Genomic DNA, 7368 nt, shown 5'->3' with positions numbered 1-7368 from the left:
CTTTACTTCATTTGCTCTTGTTTGAATAGTCCGTGCTACGTACGGAAAGTCGGTTCGGCTGGGATTCGATCACGTGAAAATCCCAACAAACAAAAAAAAATCCAAAATCGAAAATACTTTGGAAAATCCTTGAATATATAAAGGGCATGCTTCTTTGCAGTAATATTTTTATATGGTAGCTTGACAATCGTACTCACAATACGCTTCAGCTACAAATCTTCTTGCCATATAATTCCAATAGCAGGTGTATGAAAATTTTGAAAACAAGTTTACCCATGGAAGGAACACCCAAACCAATGAACCTTTGACTTATTTTGCATATTTTTGACTGCTCCTTTACGGTTTTACTACGTGATTTATCCGTGGCGTGACATCTACTCCATCGTATCTGTGTAACATTATTTTTCTGTATGCGTTTGTGACCCAATAGGTCATACCGCTCAGCCAATGGTCAATGGTCCAGTGCAGAGCACTGGAATTAGCATCGAAAGAACTATAGTTCAATAACGATAACATATACGACCACCGTCATGGCATGGTTTGCTACAGATCATGAGCTGTGGTATCTGTAATATCCGTTTTTCGTCTAACAAATCAATATAACATTTTTGTAACAGATATGGTTATTGAAGCTTGCCTTCTTCTACAAAAGTCTGCAATACGCATTACATCTATAACAGAGTGAACGGAAGTGTCAAAATGGGAGAAAGTATGCGCATAATAAAGTCAAATTATTAGTCCTGATGAGGTTGATTCGCGGAATGGAATGAAATCGCGGTGGGCGAGCCTACTGGTAGTGGCGTCGATCTTCACAAGCTAGGCAGGCGTGAAGCTCAAATCCCATCTGGACCTTTCGCCTATAGTGAGGATTGTCTAGTAAACCATGCGATAGGCGGCGTTCCCTAGTAGTTCGTTAAGTGAAGAAGGAGAAGCATGCAATCGGCTTGGAATTTGACTATGCTTTGAACACATTGACTTTCTTTGTATCGACACATTTACATAAACACCTTTGCATCGTAGATGACAGAGTTAAAGAGTGGTCATTCAGAGAGTAAAAATTCCTATGAAGGTAAATGAATTTTATTTTCACTGTGATGAGGAAGATGTGAATCTACTATGTCGTGGAAGACGCCAGTGTTGCTACTATGCTGCTTTTAACTTCTGATAGATTGTAGTATCAGGATCAGTAAAGTGGAAACATTAAGCCGAACTGTACGAACTGTATGCATTAGGCTCGCCAGGCTCCGATTGGCTGGCCATGTTATACGCATGGCACCAGACGACCCAGCTCAGAAAGTCCTTTTAGGCCGTCCACACGGACTGAGGAGGCGTGGTAGGCCCAGATTGAGGTGTGAGGATGGCGTGGAGACATCCGCCACCAAAACCATCGGAATAACGGATTTGCGGAAGACGGCGCGAGACCGTGAGCGGTTCCGGACTCTGCTGCGGCAGGCCAAAACCGCAAAGCGGTTGTAGCGCCTGATAAGTAAGTAAGTAAGTAAGTAAGTAAGTAAGTAAGTAAGTAAGTAAGTAAGTAAGTAAGTAAGTAAGTAAGATGATCTATAACATATTAACGAATGCATGAATTCAGAGGTGGAATTACACGATCAAACGATATGTTACACATTTCAAATCGATCAAAATTTGACTGTCGACTTGATACAATTTTGTCCAAGACTTCCCAGGAATAAAATCCTTCCTCTGGCAGTTATCCTGTAGTAAGCTGAGATATTTCCAAGGCTGTTTTATAAGCATTGTTTTAACCTGCTTGTGGGTCTTAACGATTAGTTGCTACTATATTCGTATTAAGATGATTGGATAAGATCCTTTGATATTTTTATGTGATAAAAAATCCAAAAATTACTGGTAAGGCCAGTCATGAGTCTCTTTCAATGAATACATACATTCAAGGAAATGTCAATGTCCATTTTTCCAGGGTATGAACCGTTAAAGTGAATGCACTGACTAGACAATTAGATGTGGAGGTGGTGATAACACCAAGAGTTTCTTCATCAATTGCTATTGCAATTGATCGCGATATCGCACATAAATGTATGTCCGATAACTTAACTTTAAAGCTGCAAAAACCGGTGGTTAGGAGATGACTCACGACCACCAACAGCTTGTTCGCTCGTAGATAAGACTCACAGTACGAATAATTTTCAAATGCAGTTCCTCGACTATTGTAGCCTTAGCTGCACCGAAATGTCTAATAATACTGCATGTAAAGGTCATTAGCTGGGACTGTGTGAAAGGGTGATGGATTAAAAATGATTATAAAATAAATACATAATGTTGAAAATCCACTGCTGATGGTTAAATAGCTTGTTGAAAATTGAGTATTGAGTATACTTTTGCCATACCATCTAAGTTAGATCGCGAAATTCAATAGTCAATAAACCAAAATAATATCAGTATTTGGGCAATCAGTAAAGTTTGATCGGTATCCATGGCGCATCAAATTCAATACTCAATATTTCCTTATCCTTCTATCATACCTGCTGGATGACCTCAACGGAAAAAACTCCACAGGCCAGATAGCTTGGTGTCATTCTAAAGACGTGACTAGTTCACACAGCATCTTACCAACATGCAGTTTCTTTTGTCCCATGAACCGTGTGGTTGGGGAGAGTCATACCTCATTCGTAGACTATTTAAACGTTGGCCTTCGTTTAACGTGTGCAAGCTTGTTGTCTTGATCTTTTTTTTTCTACACCCATCCCGCGACACTGTATAATAAACCTCCCATCAAAGAGCTGCAACTGAAAGAAAGGTGCCACAGAGGCCACACAGCCCGGTACAGTAACAAGTTTATCCGTAAAGCTTCACTACACCACTATTGGTGTAGTGTAACATGTTTATGTAAACTTTTACCGCAGTCCAGAGGGGACCACGGGCAGACGTGGTCGAGCAGGTTTTGTTCATCATATTGACGCTCAAGTGCTGCAAGTAAAGCCAAAGCATCCAATAGACAACATTCGTTCGTGTTTCAGGGCAGAAACAGGAAGCGAGATGAAGGGACACTCTGGCGCACTTTGCGGATATATGCGGGCCGCGCAATTCTCGTGGAATGCATTTATTAAACCCAGCATGCAGATGCACATTATGTTGTGCAATGTGTGTGAGCTTTTCATTTAGATTCTTGTTTTTTTTTTCCTCCTGTGTGTTTGACTTCCTTCCTTCCATCAAACTCGGATCTCGCTATCGTGTATCTACGCCGTATCACCGACAGAGATAACCGAGGATGATGCGGGAGCCGACAGCGATGCCAGAGCGTTATCAAGCATCCGCTGTGAGGGTATGGGAAGCGTACTCCGAAGCAAAAAGGAAACCAGCCAGAAGCGCGGTGTGGAACAAAAAAAAAAGAAGAAGTAGGAAAATATACATAAAACCACCTTCGTCGATAGACCGAGGTTCTAATGTTTCAGCGGGTGAAACCTATTTGCGGGCCTGCCCATCGTTTGTTGCCGGGGTTCAGTCGATGCCGGTGCAAAAACGAATCCATCCTTGACCTCTTCCGGCACAACGGAGGGTGGGTGCGACGGGCAGCAGTAAGTTGAGGACTAGCCCTGAAGCGGAGGTGAGCATTATTTCGAATGGATGGTTACTTACGAAAAAGGGGATTCTCATGGACGGACGGACGGACAAGTTTTGCTTTCGAGAGCTTTTTTACTGTAACGTTACGGGAGCCTGGACCCTAGACCGGTACAGTACCAGAATTCGAAAGGATAAAAGGCATGGGATCAATTTTGGAGCTGTTATTTTACAGGGTACAATGAGGTGCGCGTGCAGCGTGCATGTAGTAGAAAGTTGGCCAAGAGTTTGGGATAGTTTTGTTGAGCTGATTAGCCGCAGGTATTAGTCCAGCCGACGCATCCCGACGGGAAATGCTGATAGGTCAAGTAGATTTGTGCTTCTTGGGTTCCACAGTCCCGAGAGGACTCGACCTACCATTTCGTTGACTTGATTTATCCATAACTCGATAGTCATTTCTACATACAGCGGAGACGATTCGCCGGATGAGATTTGATCCCAGGGTCCTCCGTGTTACCCCTACTGGGATGCCATCACTGTGGACAGCAGCAATCCTGTCCGAGTCCTTTTTTTCCAAATTAGAATTTTAAATTTTGATTTACGGAAACAGAAATAAAATTGAACCTCATCAACTGTGTCCCCCTGAATTGAAACTTTAATATTTAACGTATACGTGCCAGCGCTCCAGCAAACTGACCAAGCCCGTCCTCTGAATCATCTTAGCTCTTCCGGTTTGGGAATGTCGTAAAAATCACCAAGAATGATTAGAGTCAGCGAATCGAAAAATCGATTTAGAGGTGTAAAAAGTGAGAATCCAGCACCTTCTTCTATTTTTATGACTCCCACCTGTAAGTGTATGTGTGTGCGTTGCGTGTGGGTCCTCAACGGTTCGTCGAGGAATCGAAAAAGAAAAAAAAAACGAATCCTGGTGCGGTGAGCTGCTGCCTATTCCATCAAGTCGCTTAATGCGACCAATTCGAATTCGGAAACCATCATCGTCAAGAAGCTGAGATGTGTCCTTCCTTCCCCTGGTCGTGTCCTCCCGGTAACTCGCACAAATCTCCCCACACCCGCACCATCTGATTACATCGCAAGCAGTGGAAGAAAGCTCATCCATTTTCCGATTTCGCGTTACATGCTTGATCCACCAGCAGCATCATCTTCAACCTTCGCCATTTGATGTCCGAGGTGTCAAGTAGTAAGGCGGACCAGATTTAATCGATAACGTTAATGCGGACCATATTTAGCAATGGCGGATGGCGGACGACACGGTGGTAACGGAGAAGCTTTTGTTTTCTCTCGCTTCCAGCGAAAAGAAATGAAATCATACGTATAAACAAAAACTTCTCGGTAAAAGTATAATTCAATCTTTGCTACCCTGCGGGTAATAATGGCTGGATGGTGGTGGTGGTCGTGATAGCAACACAGCAGCCTGTTGCTTTGGATCGTGAAAACATACCCTGCCCACTCGTGAGGGTTTTGCACGAAAATAAAGTATGATTGATTATTATCGTTATTACTATATTACGAAGGTATTAGCCACCGATACTATTTATAGCACGGGGAGGCAAATAAATCAACAGCACCCCCTTTGTTGCCGCCATCATTCTCCTCCATACACAAACAAACGCACACACCCTTGTGCGGTTGCTGACGATCATACGCAAACGGAGCACGGAGTAAGGATGATTCCTTCTCAGGTGGCCACCTACGCACAGAAGGTCAGCCTTTGCTTGCCTGTCAACCACACATACAGTGGGGCTGTATACATTTCTACACTCACACTCATCGAATTAGTAAGAGGATAAATTGTAAAAAAGAAAATATCCACTCTCTCTCTCTCTCTTTCTATCTTAATTGTTCCAGTATCTATCTCTTTCTCTTTCTCTCACTCGTATCCTTGTTAGTAGCAGATGATGCCTGTTTGTGAGCAGTGAGGTCAGCTTACACCGCAGTGTGAGAAGTGTGGTTGTGGAAGAAGCATCATCATTATGGGCTCATAATACAGCCGCTAGGATCTGACCGTACGGAATTTCCGAAATGTACGACATCCTCCTCGATCACTGCGAAAGTCAGAGCAGTAGAAGGAATGGGGCGGAAAAACGATAATATCCCACGTGAGGGAAAATGAAAGAGAGAATCATTGCGAGAGTGAAAAAGAACGGAACTGGATGAAAAGGGCGCAAGAGAGAAAGAGATGCGGGGGCGTGTGAGAGAGAGAGAGAGAGAGAGAGAGAGAGAGAAAGAGTGATATATCGCGGGCTACTAAGTGTACATTATGTACTACTTAAAGCTGCTACTGCTGATGAAGTCGACGATTTTTAGGGGCTGATTATTAGCCTCTGAATGTAAATGTACCCGTGTGGAAGGAGTTTTTGTTGTAGACTATTTGTTATAATTGTGTTTTATGGCCGCTCCCTCAAACCAACAACGCCTCATGATCATGAACCTCATGAACGCTCATGATGTCCTTCCTCGTTGATGCTAAATTTACCTGTTGTAGCGAATCCTGCTTTCTCCCGTTTTCCACTATCGGTCTGATTTCCGATGTAACACGGGACGGTTTGGCAAGAAATCTAGAACTCGTCGTTTATTTTCCACCGCTGACGGTGACGCTGGTGACGCTGAAGGGAAGTGGTAACTTCACGGATGTGATGCTGTCATTGACGGTCTCCTCATGCGCGGCAGCTGATGGATCTAAATAGGGCACGTACGACATTGAACTGCTCGGCTGATGCTGCTCCTTCTGCTGCTCATTCATTTGTTGCACATTTTCTATACACATACACACACGCACACAAACACATACACGATTAAAAACACACGTACGTACGGCTACGTGCGTCTAGTGGGCTCTTCTTGGTGCCAATTGTCGAAGATTATGACGGTGGCACACCGTTTGACTGACGCAGATTGTGTCCGATATGGAAGAGGAACTCTCCCCTGGCAAGGGAGTCTACCGTTATATACTGAAGGAATGGTGTTTATTTATTAATTTTTTTAGTTTTGTAATGTAAACTGCTTCAACTTTCTACGAAAAACGATCCCGATTTTAATAAGACTGAATGTGGTACAACAACGATGTTTTGCTGTATACGTTGACTTGTGCGGGGGGTTTCTGCGTAATCAAACAATACAAAGCAATCCAAACCATTCACTTGATTGCGATGAATTTTCCACCTTTTGCACACACATACACAGCGACGGTGTTAAATGGTACACTCTACACACCTGCAAGTGTACACATTCAGCCTCCTCCTGCTACTTAGAACTTTAGTAGCTCACTGGTACCACCGATTGACTAGTGAAGGGGAACAGGAGGACACTTGATCCGCTCCAATAACACAGGATGGAAAAGTGGCACCTTCCACACACTAACAACACACTGCTGAGACCAGAATCCTGTTGAACGAAATTTTATGCCATGCGCCTCTAGGGAGGGAAACAAATGTTGCGGCTGCCTTGGGGACCCGTTTTTGGTACGATATTTGCTACACCTGTGGAGCGGACTGTTACGGATGTACGGCAATCGACACTCGAACCCAAAGCTTACTAGATGAAATTTCGCAAATGGCTGTGTGCGCGTACTATCAAAATGACGGTGCTTCAAATCGCGGATTTCTGTGTGTGCTACAGGAAATGGGTTTCGAATTTCTTCGATTTTGCGAGAGCTTAGGATTTGTTGGTGGTGGCCACCAGCAACAAAATTAATGCGTTATCCTCGACACGGCTGCTGTTTGTGCAGTAGTGCCCCAGGAAAATCGTCACCAGGAAAGGTAGAGTGATGTCCTGTGAGACATGCGCACCAGTTCGACCAGAGCACGAGAGATCGAT

The 7368-nt window shown here is 43.8% G+C and overlaps 1 protein-coding gene across 2 annotated transcripts in view; it reads right to left on the bottom strand.

Moving 5' to 3' along the window:
- Positions 1–2107: 2107 nt before the first annotated feature.
- Positions 2108–7368, bottom strand: part of LOC126556828 (1-phosphatidylinositol 4,5-bisphosphate phosphodiesterase) — a 54573-nt gene continuing 49312 nt past the window's right edge. For both annotated transcript variants that reach the window (XM_050212348.1, XM_050212349.1), the window contains exon 11: positions 2108–2122. The gene's annotated coding sequence lies outside the window, so the exon portion shown is untranslated. The remainder of the gene's footprint in view (positions 2123–7368) is intronic.

This window comes from Anopheles maculipalpis, chromosome 2RL (genome assembly GCF_943734695.1).
Source record: "Anopheles maculipalpis chromosome 2RL, idAnoMacuDA_375_x, whole genome shotgun sequence".
Classification (NCBI taxonomy): Eukaryota; Metazoa; Arthropoda; class Insecta; order Diptera; family Culicidae; genus Anopheles; species Anopheles maculipalpis.
Note: the sequence above shows the minus strand (reverse complement) of the source record. Positions and strands in the feature narration are given on the sequence as shown.